Here is a 15,446-nt window from a genome sequence, read left to right as displayed (position 1 = left end):
GTTGTCAACACAAGTGCTAATATACCCAGTCACATACTCAGCATAGTCCTGTATGCTGACAGAAGAGTCCTCCAGTGTGGCTGTAGCTTTAAAAACATCCCAGTCTGTCTGAGCAAAACAGTCCTGCAGGATGCTCTCAGTGTCTGGTGTCCAGAGTTTGACTTGTTTAGTCACAAGGTTTGTCTGTTTCAGCCTTTGTCTGTATGCAGGATACAGGAACAAATAGATGTGGTCTGAGTGCCCGAAGTGGGGGCGGGGTGCGGCCCTGCTGTAGGCACCACGTATGCTGCTGTAAACATGATCCAGTGTGTTCTTATCACGGGTGGGAATATTCACATGTTGGAAAAATTTGGGGAATACAGTCTTTAAGTTGCAGTGGTTAAAGTCGCCAGCGGCAATGAACGCAGCATCAGGATTAGCTGTCTCGTGCGCGCTGATGACGTCATAGAGTTCGCCGAGCGCTGCCGTGGAGTTGGCGCGTGGGGTGATGTAAATAGCAGCCAAAAACACAGCAGTAAATTCCCTTGGTAGATAGTAGGGACGGCATCTCAACAGTAAAAACTCCACATCTGGCGAACAATGCTTATGCACAGTCCGTACATCTCCACACCACGAGTTGTTGATAAACACACACACTCCTCCCCCTTTGACTTTACCGGAGGCTGCAGTCCGGTCTGCTCGGTGTACGGAGTGAGTCTGTAGCTGAAAGGCGCAGTCTGAGACTTTGTCTGAGAGCCAGGTCTCGGTGAAGATTAGAGCGCAACACTCTCTTACTTCCCGATGAGTTGTAATCCTGGCCCTTAGCTCGTCCAGCTTGTTTTCCAGAGACCGCACGTTAGCTAGCAGGAGGCTGGGTAGCAGTGGTCGGCTAGCGCGGGCTTTTAGCCTAGCATGAAGCCCCCCCCTCTTGCCCCGCTTGTGTCGGCGTCTCCGACGCGCTATCCTGGGGTCAGCTAGCTCGCTTGAGCCTGGTGAAACAATATGTCACCCTGAAAGATGCCAAATCCACCCTGGCTCCAGTCAATCATGGCTCAGTTTCCACTGTTATGCTGATGACACTCAACTATAAATCAGCACCAAACCCTCCACTCAGCTCCCGCCTGGTCCAGTCATCAACTGTCTGCAAGAACTGAAAACCTGGATGACCTCCAACCTCCTCAAACTGAACAGCAATAAAACTGAACTCATGGTGGTTGCCCCCAAGTCACTGCTCAGGAAGGTTGGTGATCTACTCCTGGAAGTGGATGGCTGCTCCATCACCCCATCACCCGTAGTCTGCAACCTCGGTGTCATCCTTGACCCCACCCTATCATTCCAGTCCCACATTAAGAATGTCACAAGATCTGCATTCTACCACCTGAAGAACATTGCACGACTCCGGCCCTCACTCTCAGACTCAGTTACTCAAACCCTGATCCACTGCTTCATCTCTACCCGCCTGGACTACTGCAACGCCATACTCACCGGTCTCCCATCTAAAACCCTGGACAGACTGCAATATGTGCAGAACTCAGCTGCAAGGGTCTTAACCGGCATTAAGCCCTGGCAGCACATCACCCCCGCCCTGATGCAGCTCCACTGGTTACCAGTCAAGTTCCGCATTAAATTCAAAATTATATTACTCACATACAAGTCCCTTCACGCCCTGTTCCCCCGCTACCTCTCTGACCTTCTCCACCCCTACCCCCACCCTGCGGTCCCTCAGGTCCTCTGACAAGGACCAGCAGGCAATTCCCCGCACGAGACTCAAGACCTTTGGGGATAGGGCTTTTTGCGTGTCCGCCCCCACTCTGTGGAACCAGCTCTCCCCCCCAACATCCGCTGTGCCCCTTCCGTGGAGACTTTCAAAAAGCACACGAAAGCACACCTTTTCTTTGTGTGTTCCCAGTGCCTTGCGCATTTTGCACTCTCACTCACTTGCCTACACATACATTACACCCTCACCTCCACTCTTGTGAAGCGACTTGAGTATCCTGAAAGGGGCTATATAAAATATTTTTTTATAATTATCTTTTTATTTTTTTTATAAGACCTACACAGGGAGGACCAAGACCTACAGGGAGGACCAAGACCTACAGGGAGGGCCAAGACCTAAAGGGAGGTTTGTAGGTAGAGGACCACCATCTACCTACAACCATTTTGTATTGTAGTTTTGCAGTAAAATAGTTGGGATAGAAAGAAGGGATGTGAGAGTGCCATGAGTGTGTGAGTGGATGTGGTGGAGTTACCCCTTGCAGTTCCTGGTGCTCCGCATGGTGGAGAGCAAGTGAGCCCCCACGGGGCAGGTGTAGGTCCTGCTCCCCATGCTCAGAGCTGCTGGGGGGACAGAGTCCTCACCTGGTCCAGCATGCAGGTGAGGAACTCATGGGCATCCTACACACACAGGTGCACACAGCACGCACACCAACACACAGACACACAGACACACACACACACACACACACACACACATTGAAAAGAAGCACACAGACACACAGACACATTTCGACGCACACACAAACATGTTAACAAGAACACAAACGCACGCACATTGAATACACCAGATAAATTCACACAGATAGAAGGGAGGGAAGACGATCTATTAGTGTTTCTGTTGGGTTGAGCTGTGTGGTGTGGGGGGGGGGGGTTCACCTTCTGTCCGCTGTCCCTGAACTCCGGGGCCTGCAGCCCCACACTCCTCTTAAAGGACGGCCATTTTGTGGTGGATGCTGTTAATTTGAGGAGCTAGCTGTCAATCAAGTTCATTATATACAATACACAGGCTTGAAGATAATAATATTAACAATAAAATAAGAATATTATTAACATAAGAATAATTAATGTAAACGTGTGTGTGTGTGTGTGTTGGTGTGTTTGTGTGTGCGAGTGCGAGTGTGTGTGCTTTTGTCTTTGTGTGTGTTTGTGTGTGTGTGCGTGTTAGTGTGAGTGTGTTTGTGTCTGTGTGTGCGCGTGCAAGTGTGTCTGTGTGTGTGTGTGTGTGCATGCTTGTATGTGTGTTAGTCTCTGTGTGTGTGTGTGTGTGTGTGTGTGTGTGTGTGTGTGTGTGTGTGTGTGTGTGTGTGTGTGTGTGTGTGTGTGTGTGTGTGTGTGCGAGTGTGTCTGTGTGTGTACCTGAGCAGCTGTGCAGAGGCTGTGCACGGCCTGCTCCGTCTGCTCCATCTCCTGCCTCAAGAGCCTGGGGGTCAGGAGACTCTGCAGGGTGGCGTTCAGGTAGCAGCCCTGAGCCAGGTCGGGCAGCCTGAGAAACACACCGTACTGCAGCACTATCCCCCAGGGAGCAGGAGGTACTCGGATAACACCTATATTCATATGTTGTGGACATTTTTGAGACACGGTTGACTCTAATAGTGCCCTTGGAAATCGAAAAGGTCCTTCAATGAATAGGCACGCTCTTTAAAAATACTTGAATACTTTAAGACCCATTACTCAGGGTCTTATTATTTTAATTTATAACGTGACATTTCCATGAATAATGCTAATATAATAAAGATACAAACGTAGGCTCCTTTCCACCATCTAGTGGATACTAGCAGTAGTGCAGCCTCTCATTAAACCCACCCCCTGTCGGTGTGTATGAGCCATCCAGCACTCACCCCAAGAGGCCCAGCTGCTGCTCTGGGGGGCCAGGGGGGCCGTGCTGCCTGGGGAGGAGGCCCCCAGACAGGGCCCCGTCTACAGAGGGTCCGGCCCGCACCGTGTCCCCCTGACCGGCCCCCAGAGGGGTCAGAGTGTCCCTAGGGGTTCAAACACAGACAGTCACTGTTGAGTCCTTTTACTGAAGACGTTTTCATCCACTGCAGCTCAGAGTGAACTGTCTTATGGATCCATTGATAAGGAGCTACGGTTTACGGCGGCTGGACCCGGTACATAAAGTACTGATCATTACATTAGACTAATATTCATTACATTTGAGTAGAGGGCATTCGACTTGAGTACTATTCATTACATTAGAGTACTATTCATGCTGCTGATCACAGGACGCTTGCCTCCCCCACACCCCTCCTGCTCCTGTCTCCACTGTTATAGGAAGAGTAATACTGTATGTATTACAGTATAACAGTCTTGGTGAGTAACATGGATAATATAGTATGCAATAATCATGTTGAGTAATATAGATAATATAGTATGTCATAGTCATGGTGAGTAATATACTAGATAATATAGTAATAGGCATGTTGAGTAATATAGATAATATAGTATGTCATGATCATAGTGAGTAATATACTAGATAATATAGTAATAGGCATGTTGAGAAATATAGATAATATTGTATGTAATAGTCATGGTGAGTAATATAGATAATATAGTAATAGTCATGGTGAGTCATATAGAAAATATAGTAATCGTCATGGAGAGTAATATAGATAATATAGCATTTAATAGTCATCGTGAGTACTAAAGATACTATAGAACGTAACAGTCATAGTGACTAAGAGATAATTTAGTCTGTAACAGTCATGGTGAGATATACAAATAATATGGTATGTAATAGTCATGGAGAGGTCTCAGTAATACAACATAGAGAGCACATGATCTAATCTTTGTTATTTAGTTTTCAACAATCCACATCATGATCACGCAAAACAGTAGGCCAGCAGAACATGCTAGCTTCGCCCTTGGAGAAGAGATCAAGTTATCATGAGATATCTAAAATAATAGTTCACGGCTGAATAATTATCCTGCCATCTCTTTGCTCGTCCAACTTGAAATGCATCGGATGGAACACTCCTACAGGCTGTTGGAATGGCCTTATCACATCATAGAGCCACATTCTACCCTGTGTCCTACCGTGTGTGTATTTGTGTGTGTCTGTGTGTCTGTGTGTATGTGTGTGTGAGTGTATGTGTGTGTGTGTGTGAGTTCATGCGACCTCTTGGTCCATCAGTGGCTTCAGACTGAGTGAGGCAGGAGGCCAAACCTGAGATACCTCATGAGTGTCTGATGGCCCTGACACACAGACCTACAGACAGACAGACCTACAGACACACAGACCTACAGACAGACAGAGCTACAGACACACAGACCTACAGACAGACAGAGCTACAGACACACAGACCTACAGACAGACAGAGCTACAGACACACAGACCTACAGACAGACAGAGCTACAGACACACAGACCTACAGACAGACAGAGCTACAGACACACAGACCTACAGACAGACAGAGCTACAGACACACAGACCTACAGACAGACAGACCTACAGACACACAGACCTACAGACAGACAGAGCTACAGACACACAGACCTACAGACAGACAGAGCTACAGACACACAGACCTACAGACAGACAGAGCTACAGACACACAGACCTACAGACACACAGAGCTACAGACCTACAGACACACAGACCTACAGACAGACATAGCTACAGAGACACAGACCTACAGACAGACAGATAGAGCTACAGACACACAGACCTGCAGACACACAGACCTAGAGACACACAGACCTACAGACAGACACGCAGACCAATATAATATGTTCCATGGGTCGGCAAAGGGGTGGCAAGAGGTCTTGGCAGGGGGGCATGGGACTACAGTACGTGGGAAAAATCCAAAACAGAAATGGCTTTTACAAAACAAGAACACGAAAATACATACATTTAAACTATTTATTGTTATAGTATATCATGCCATAACACAAACACACAACCCAAGCCTTCTTATGCACAACAGAAACAAACCCAGTGTCAAAATAAACAGTGGAGAGCAGAGAGAGTATAAGTATAACAAGTATAAAACGCCAAAAAAGCCTCTGAGCCTCCTGCTCTCTCCAGTATGCCTACTGTCTTCTCCTTTTTCATTTATTTTCTTCTCTTCCTCCTGATAAATTGTCCATGTCCCTACTTCTAGCCTTCCTTTTCATTATGTATGCTGCTTTTCACTATCCAGCTACGCTGGCCTTCATGATTTTAAAAGCTCTGGTTAAAATCATTCCATCAAAATACACTATAAGGCCATGTACTACCTCATCCAATTATATTTAACATTTTTAAAGTAAATTATGTGACCTGGTTTAATTTGTGTAGCCTTGTTGCTGTGATATGAGAGGGTAAGTGAATGGTTTAGGCCTAGTAGGTAGGTTACTGTTTAGCTAATCAAATAAAAATGCTTACCTAGCTAGAATTGTGTATTGTTGTAACTTCACCCCCGAACCGGGGACTCCAGTTAAACATTATGAAGTCGGTTCAAAGGTCAGTTTTTAATATTGTGGCGACCTTAGGCATGGTCACCGTGTTCAGTGTATCCCACAAGGGATCCTGGGGGATTCAGACCACCAGTTGGACCTTTGAGTTAAACGGTTGGGGTATGCCAAGATGGTGGTGTATTTGTGTTGGAGACATTCATGTTGATTTGTTAGCTGGAGTGTTTTCCTTTGTGTAATGTGTGTGTGTTAATTAAAGGCAACTACCGCAGTCGTGCAGTGTAAGGAGTGCAAGAATTATACGACTGCTTTACTTGGGCTCCCGTCTCATCCTTCCTGTGCTACTCGCCACATTGGTGTCAGAAGTGGGATATGGCCTGCACTCGCGGAGAAGGTCGAGCCCATAGAGGAAGTGACAGTTCCTACCCGCTACGACACACCCTGCGATACTGGAGCGCAGCGCCTTCTGGTGGCCGCGGCCAGAGAAAAGGCAGCTGTCCACCGCCCCTTGGTGGCAAGGACAGTGGTGAAGCTTCCAAAATGAACAGAGGCAACGCCGCAGGAGCCATACCTGGCCCAGTTCCGCCTGGCTCAATGGCACAACAGCTGGGGTGCAGAAGAGTTGGTCGTCAACCTTGCTCTGGGCGTTGGAGGGGACAGCAGCACGGGTGCTGCCCGTTCTGGACCCGGAGGAGCAGCGAGGGCTCCAGGCCATGACCAGGGCACTGGAATGTGGTTCGGCCAGCCGGCTGACCGCCGCCAGAAGAAGAAGGAGAGCCTGGGGGTCTACGCTGCCGAAGTCCTGCTGTACACCAGACGCGGATACCAGGACTGCCCCGCCGCTGCACGGCAGGACGTGGCTCTCCACGCCCTCCTGCGGGGCCTCAAGCCGGAGCGTCTAGGGCAGCACGTCCGCCTCGCCCGGCCCCAGACCCTTGCCGTGGTGCTGGAGGAGGCACACCTGTGGAGGTGGTTCTGTCAACCCTGACCTGAGTCAGCAGCTGCCTGCTGCCTCTCGACCACACGTCCGGCGTGCAGACTGTGAGGAGGGTCGAGATGGAGTGGAGGAGGGTTGCCGTGCTCGGTCTGGACACACACACACACACACACACACACACAAGAACAAAAGAAGAAAATCTCCTCACTTTGCCAGGCCTACATCTTGACATGATTTAGTTACATCCACAGCAGTGGTTGTTTGATTGCTTTCGACACTCCCGGTTGCAGGTATAGATATACGTAAAAGAAAAAAAACAGCCTTGCATATCTGGCCCAAACACAAAGTTTGTGTCACTCAACTTCTAGGCTACATATCTTACTACTATAATAGCAGGCCTGTCGTACCAGTTACTCATGTGCGCATGTTCCAAGCAGCCTGCAGCTCAAACACACACACACATAGCACACGCAAACGTATAAATACACTGCAAGCACGCACATACACACCGCATACTCACACCGCAAACACACGCACATGCGCACGAAAATACACGGAAACGCACACAGACGCGCGCAGCCACACACACACACACTCACACACACACATCGCACGTCAAGGCAAAGACAGCAACACTCGCCGAGGTAAGACGTTATGTATTTAAACATAACAGCTCCGCCATCGACACACGCAGGTAATAACACACACCGCAGCGACACTCGCCCAGGTAAGACGTTATGTTTTTAAACATAACGGCTCCGCCATCGACACGCGTGCCAAGGTAAGAACCCACACGCGCAAACCGCAGCGACAGACTCTCCCAGGTAAGACGTTCTGTCCAGGCCCGGAGTGGTTAATCGGGAGGACCGGGAATTCCCGGTGGGCCGGTCAGACTTTTTGCAACTTTACCTGCACCGTTCAAGTTAATTAATTAGCCTATCAAGTCAATGAATTGCTTGGCGTTGTAACATATACCCTGTCTAACCTAACGTTGCATTATTTAAATAATATTATGATGCAACGCCACATAACTGGCCAGAAATTTTGACTTGTATCCCCTCAGATACAAGATGCATCACCAAGCACCGGCCATGAGGCCACAGGTCCAGTGTGCCGGTAGGATTGCTCATTAAGTGAATATTATTAGAATTGTGTGATGAAGACCTGGTCTATATGATAAATCCCCTGAAATAATTGACGATGATAGATGATTCAGCACTACAAAAATGAAACTGACTTGAATTTTTGACTTAAAGAAGGGGAGATTTGTTTTGAGATTTATATATAAAAATACCTTCTATGCCCAAATGAGAGTAGTGGCCCGTTATAGCTTTTATCATTAGTAATAATAAAGTAATATGGAATAAGCCTGCCTATTTTGCCATTGAACAAAATCTTAATTGGTTCAGTCAAAACGTCTTTTCCATTTCAAATATGCTAAAGCCTTACAGATTATTGTTTTTTATGTGATAAAGGTGCAGGCAACTCTAGGGAAACTTGAGGAAGTGTGAAAGGGAGAGCAGACTCAGGGAATGATTACAGAGGCAGCAGCTCAGCAGCAGAACTCTGAACCACAAGATAGGAATGAGACAGATAAAGATCAGTCTGTTGATAGTTTTGACTAGTTTTGACTTTGCTTGCCCTCAGTCACAGGATATACATTTATTTTTTTCTTAGCATCCTCAACAAACCCCTAATATTGCTATACCAAAAGTTTTGAATAGCAAAAATGGGACCAACCGCAAGTGGCTGACTTACAGTGTCTCTGTACTGCTCTGTTTGTCTAGCACCTCTGGTTAATGATGGCCCTCTCATAAAGAGAGGCATGAAAGACTGGAAACACATTCACCAAAAAATAGTCGAGCACGAAAAAAGATAGTGCAGATGCTTACATTCTGAATGTACAAAAGGCGGATGTGAAAAGCCTGTTGACTGGCAACCAAATGTCATTGCGTGCTGACCAAGTGAAAGATGGAGTGCATTGTGGACGTTATTAAAGTTATCGGTAAATGTGGCCTTAGCTACAGGGGAGATGAGGAGGCAGGTTACAGCTTAGAAAACATTGCTGTTAATCATGGCAACATCCTAAAGTTGATTATACTCTTGAGTAGATATGACATTTGCCTACAACAGCATGTAAACACTTGCATAGAAAACAGCAGGAAGCAGCATGGATCTGGTGCAAAAGGCAGAGGGTCTCTAGTTACACTGCTGTCAAAAGACACATTCAATAAAGTTGTGGATGTCATCAGCCAACTGATAAAGGCGACTATAGCCGAAGAAGTAATACAAGCTGGCATGTTTTCAGTCCAAATTGACACCACACAAGATACAGGCAGCAAAGACTAGTGCTCCATCATCCTCAGATATGTAACAGATGTCATTCATGAAAGACTGATTGCTATGGTGGAGTGTGAGTCATCTACAGGGCAGCATTTTGCAGGTGCTACAGGAGCTTAATATCGATATTGGCACATGTGTGGACAACTCCACAGACGGAGCACCTAATATGCAGGGACAGTATTGGGGTTTTTCTACATTCCTCTCTGAGCATTCCCCCAATCAGGTTCATATATGGTGTTATGCACATCTTTTCAATCTTGTACTGGCAGACACAACAGGCAGTGTTGTGGAAAGTGCATCCCTCTTTTTGCTGCTTAATGATATAGCATTTTTCCTAAGAGAGTCATACAAGCGCATGCAGAAGTGGGAAGAGATCAGTAAGGACAAGCATCACAGAAGACTGTGCCAAATAGGGCAGCTAGGTGTTGGGCTAAGGATCAGGCACTAAGGAAAGTGTTTGGGTGTTTTGGGAATCTTCAGGGAGCCTTGTTCCTTGAAGTGCTTATGACTTTGCACACCATTGTAGATGACAGAACACAACAGCCAACTGTGAGGGCCAAGGCAAAGGGATTCATAGAAGGCCTTTTGAGATATGAGACAGTGCTCACTGCACAAACTTTCCTTTGCATTCTTGAGCAGACATCCCCTTTCTCAAAATACTTACAGACAAGGGGAATGGATATCATCACAGCACAACGTCTGGTTGAGGGAACAGAGGAGGGTCTCAAGGAGTGTGCTAGGGACTTTGAAGTAGTTAGGTGTGCAGCTGATGAGTTTGTGAAGTGTTTCCCCCCCCATTGTTCAGGCCTGGCGGGCCGCCTGGCAGGCCGCCCGGCCAACGAGCGCCCCCGCCAGGCCAACAACCGGGCAAAAAAAAAAAAATAATTAAAATAATAAAATGCGGTGTCGCGCGTGCACAGATGATGCCCCATCATAACGGACAATCTGACAGCATTAAGTTAGATCATCATTAGCATGGCACCACCAAAAATTGTATTGTAAATAAAATTAGTTTATTGTTAATAACGTGTTTATTGAATCATTATCAACTTGTGATGGCTAAGCAAGTGTTTTATATGGAAATAACCAACAAATAGTCTAGCATCCCGTGAAAAATGTATAACAAATCACACTATCAGCTCTTACCACCGGGCCTAAAAAAAATTCTAGGGGAAACACTGCGGCTAATGAAAAGTTGCAAGAGGGGGAAGAGTGTGAGAGGGTAGTGCAGACTGCCCTTCCTGAGAGAAGGTTCAGAAAAAAGAAAAGAATGCCAGGAGAGCTTGCAGAAGATGAGCAGCTAGCATCAGCTGATTCTGACTTCAAGGTCAAAGTTCACAATGTCATTGTGAACAAACACAGTGACAGACAGTATCCATAGAAGGTTTTCTATCAATGCAAAACCTTGCTCAGATTTTGCCTGTCTGAAAATGGACTACCCAGCTCGGCTCTGGATGAAATAAGCAAACGTCTGCTTAAGTTTGACGATAGAGCTACAGTTGGCACATTATGTAGTGAACTCTACAGCCTTGCAGGTCAGTGGGGCAGACTGAAGATGTCTCCTCTCGAGGCTTACACGTCAGGCTAGCTAAATGCCACAAGAAAGTGAGGCGGATCCTTCAATGGAACAGCAGGATGTTGAACTAGAGAGCAAAACTTGTTTGTCCTGTAAAAACGGTGTAATTGGTGTTCATCTCATCCTCTCTCAGTACAATCTGCTAATTGATGCCTACCATGTGATTGGACTTGCCTACAGGTTGCTATTAACATTGTCCATCACACAAGTAGAATGTGAGAGAAGTTTCTCAGCAGTGAAATTCATAAAAAACAGACTCAGGAGCACTTTGACCCAGGAGAAACTTGAGGCATTCATGCTCATGTGCACTGAGAGAGAATTCTCATGTCTTTGGACAATGATACTGTAATAAACAAAGTCGCAGAGACCAGTGCACTGCTCAGGCGTTTATTATTGTTTTAGGGTTGGCGATGTTTCTTTGAAACTATTCTTGTGCAGAGGAAAAAAGTTAATGGCATCATTAGAAAGTTATGTTATACTGTGAATAACAAACTTGCAGAGAACAGTGCAATGCTTATTTTATTCTTTGTTCATGTTTAAGGATTAGATATCTGTGAACACTAATTTGCTTTGTATTTGATAATGCATAAAATGACATGTTGATGTTGTATTTGTGTCATTTCTCCGGTATTCAAAAACACGTGTACATATGGTGTTGTTTGTCAGACGGATACAGGAAATGACATCATACCCAGAGATTGGCCAATGAAACGTTACCAGGAAAGCCCAATTGAGTGTTCTTGTGACATAACAGGAACGCCCCCGACACAGCTGGAGCCTCCTTCCTTGCAACACCACAGGCCCCTGCTCCTGGGCCTTTGGTATGGCTGCTACTCAAAAACCTTCTGAAAATCACGTGAGCTCATTAGCACTTTTCACGGAAGTGAAACTTTTGTTAATATTCTGCTTAGAGGTTTTGATTAATAGCCATTATGTCATAACTATCAACAGTATACTTACCACGAGCCAGTTAGACATTTGCCGACCCTGCTAGGTCCTTTGCGGCTGTGACATTGTGTGGGGATAAAGGGTTGGGGTATGCCACGGTGGTGGTGTATTTGTGTTGTTGGCGTATCTGCCACCACTACCGAGAAGTTCAAGTTGATTTGTTAGGTGGAGTGTGTTCCTGTGTGTAATGCAATACCTCCCCTTGCCTCTCTTCTCCCTCTCTTCTTCACATTTTCTGACCCCTTATCTCCTACATAACTTTTCCTCTTCTGATCCTCTCCTTGGCCCTCCTCCGGCCTCTGTAACCAATTGGGCTCGCACTGATACCAGGAAATACTCAAATACAGAGGTAGCGGTTTGCAATGCACCCCAAAAAACACAGTACCCCTTTGATGAAACACAGTCTCTGAGCTGTGCGTGTTATGGGGAAGTAAAGTGAGTGGACCCAAATGCTTGACCCAGAGTGAGATTGACACAGAGATTAAATTAAAGGGTCTTTACCGAGGGTTAGGCGACAGGAGAGCAGTCAGATTGGCGACAGTAGGGTAGTCAGATTGGCGACTGGAGGGTAGTCAGACAGGCGATGGTTCGGCGACAGGAGGGTAGTCGGACAGGCGGGGGTTCGGCAACACTGTTCACAGGGAGGAGATCGTTGGGGCAATCGACGGAACACAACGACTAAACAATCTAGAGACACTGGGAAGGGCCAGGGACGAGGTACTAACTGTTACGTGCAATCTAGGGATGATTGTCTCTAGAACCAGGGTGGAAATACTGTGCGCCAAGCCACTGCTGATGGAGGATTGCCAGCAGTTGTTTAGAGAGCAGGAGATAAATGGATGATGAGACTGGCCCCCACTAGGTGGCAGAACTGGACGGCGTGACAGTGCGCTCTTCTTATGGGCGAATATTGTTGGAATGTTTCTGTAGATGCTGCATATCTTGCAGCTCACCTGTATGCTCTCCTAAAAAATAAGATCCTAGAGAATATCTAAATATAAAAAGTACACTTGATGTTTGCAGGCGGACAAAGATACGCTTATGAATAATAAATGACTTCAGCACAATGACTCAACGCAGCCTACTCGGGACAGTAAACACCAAGCTTGTGATTTTAACATGGCGTGTTTTTTTGACAAAATTCATTCCATGAACATCACATCTTCAAATTTGAAAGAACTATCATCTGGTTCTCCGTTACTGATGTGTATACAATTTACCATCATAATTCCTTTGGATTAAGATGATCAGAATTAAAGAGAATGCCAATAAATTAGATGAATAGCATGGCAAAACGCCATTTCTTTATCTTTCATTCCACTCAAGTAAATCTTTATTGGAAATGCACATTTGATTGTTAAAAGTCATGTTCGAGAGAAAATCTGATCTCTCACACATGACTTTTGAGGGGTCTTTTGAGGGGTCATAGGTGGCTTAGGCTTTGCACTGTCTGGTTCTTGCTATCACTGAATAAGTGAATGATTGGAACACCTCTCCTTTTGATGTGTTATATGGATAAGACACGGTAGAAGAGTGAATAGTCGGAAGAATCTAGTATGTTCTTAAATATAGGCTAAGTTTTTAAAGTAGCCTCCCTTGAATAGTAGCACTTATCACCTTTGGATAAACAAATCTAGTCTTTAATCAGTATGTCATGTGTAAATTAGGCATCTCTTTAAATAGTGTATTTTAAAGACTTTATACATGCACACACCATCTTTTGTTCCGCCATGAACCCTCGTTGGCCTTGCAATCTCACCAGCAAGGTCATACCATCAATAGTGTGGTTGGATAATGCATGCTTTATCAGGGTTGAATGTCTGTGTTTTAGCGGGTGAGTTTGGTATAACTGGCATGGGGAATCATCATTGCAAATGAGGGCTTTGCCCTCAATGAATTTTTGAGTTTAAATAAATAAATCTAATCGAATTTGTTTATTATAAGGAATGACCATTTGGTGAATACGAGTGGAGGCTTCTCCAGTGCGGGGGGGGAGGAAGATCCTCCTTTACATTGTTGAGAATAAAAAATGTAGATCCTCCAGACTACTGTAATGAATTAATGCCCTTAAATATCACTACTTTAATGCCTTTGTATATGTAATGTTCGTTTCCCTGGGTAAAGGGACATTAGCACCCCCTATCGCCTATTGACAATTACTTCCTGCTAATATGTATTAGCAGGAACTTTTCATTCCCCCAAAAGTGTTAGCGGCCGGTGAATAACATGGGGTTCAATGGGAGAGAGGAGGAGAGTCCTCCTCTGAGTTGGTGTGACTAGCTAAGGGATCTGGATCCTGCCTACGTCTATTCACGAATAGGCAAGTGAAACACAAGGGTAGGTTGTTCCCACACAGAATCGGAGCTGTAAAGCTAGTGTAGCAAAAGTAGAACGCACTCCGTGATGCCTGGGACCTCAGCCGTTGCTAAACTAGAACAGGCCAGCGCAACGAGGGGAACGCTGCCCACCAGCAGGCTCAGCCAAGCAAATTGCCTGTACCTGGATTGCAATTTGAATGACCCCCTTGCAGTGCCTTTATGGACAAGAGGGTCCACCATCTTTTGGTCCGCCGTGGTACCCAACCTGGCACCGCTGTCTGTAGGATATGTGGGTAGTGACCCACAAACACTGGTGAATGTGCTAGAATGCTCGGGAAGGGGTTCTCTGTGTGTCAGTTGCTGGCAACAGCAAGGGCCACCGGTTCTGGCTGGCCAACATCCAGGACCCCTGCATCATTGAACTGGAAATGTGGACCAAGCGGGAGGCGACGGTGGACGTTGGCAGGTCCAAGCTTTACCTGAGCACAGGAGCGCTGACACACTGCAGCCCGGGGCTCCTCCAAGTCACCACTAAAAACCCCGGGGTCCTCCACGTCACCACTAAAAGCTTAGGGACCTTCACACCGCCACCAGCAGCCCGGGGGTCCTCCACATCGCCACCAGCAGCCCGGGGTCCTCCACGTCACCACCAGCAGCTCGGGGGTCCTCCAAACCGCCACCAACAGCCCTTGGGTCCTCCAAGTTATCACCGTCAGTTGAGACCCTGCAGTCCCTGGATGACCTGATGGAGAGGAGCTGCGAGGGTCTGGAGGCCGACCAGGGGGGCCAGCTGCAAGAGTTGATGGAGGTATTCTCTGACATCTTTGATGGATGAGGACTGCACACACACCAACTTGGTGCAACACGACATCAATACCAGCAATTCTCGCCCCATCTGCCTCCGCCTCTGTTGTCTGCCACTCACCAAGCGGCTGAGCAGAAGACTCGGGAGATGGCGTAGGTGGGCATCATGGATCACTCCAGCAGTCAATGGGTAGCTCCAGTCTTCTGCGTAAACTAACGCCGCCTCAACAAAGTCACCCTCAAAGATGTCACCCTCAATGACTCCTACCCGCTGTCCTGCATCCTTTATGACCTTGATCACATCACAGGGTCCTACTGGATCAGCTTCCTCGCCCTCCGCAGTGGCTATCGGCCAGGAGCTTTGGCAATTCAA

At 46.7% G+C, this 15,446-nt stretch overlaps 1 long non-coding RNA gene across 1 annotated transcript; it reads right to left on the bottom strand.

Moving 5' to 3' along the window:
- Positions 1-5,739: 5,739 nt before the first annotated feature.
- LOC132452677 (uncharacterized) lies at positions 5,740-12,767 on the bottom strand. Its single transcript, XR_009524463.1, has 3 exons — positions 12,677-12,767; positions 12,453-12,582; positions 5,740-7,233 (listed from the first exon to the last, which is right to left on the bottom strand). It is a non-coding gene; the product is annotated as an uncharacterized LOC132452677 (long non-coding RNA).
- Positions 12,768-15,446: the final 2,679 nt, after the last annotated feature.

Source organism: Gadus macrocephalus, chromosome 23, assembly GCF_031168955.1.
Source record: "Gadus macrocephalus chromosome 23, ASM3116895v1".
Classification (NCBI taxonomy): domain Eukaryota; kingdom Metazoa; phylum Chordata; class Actinopteri; order Gadiformes; family Gadidae; genus Gadus; species Gadus macrocephalus.
The sequence above is the reverse complement of the archived record's forward strand: the minus strand, read 5'-3'. Positions and strand labels throughout refer to the sequence as shown.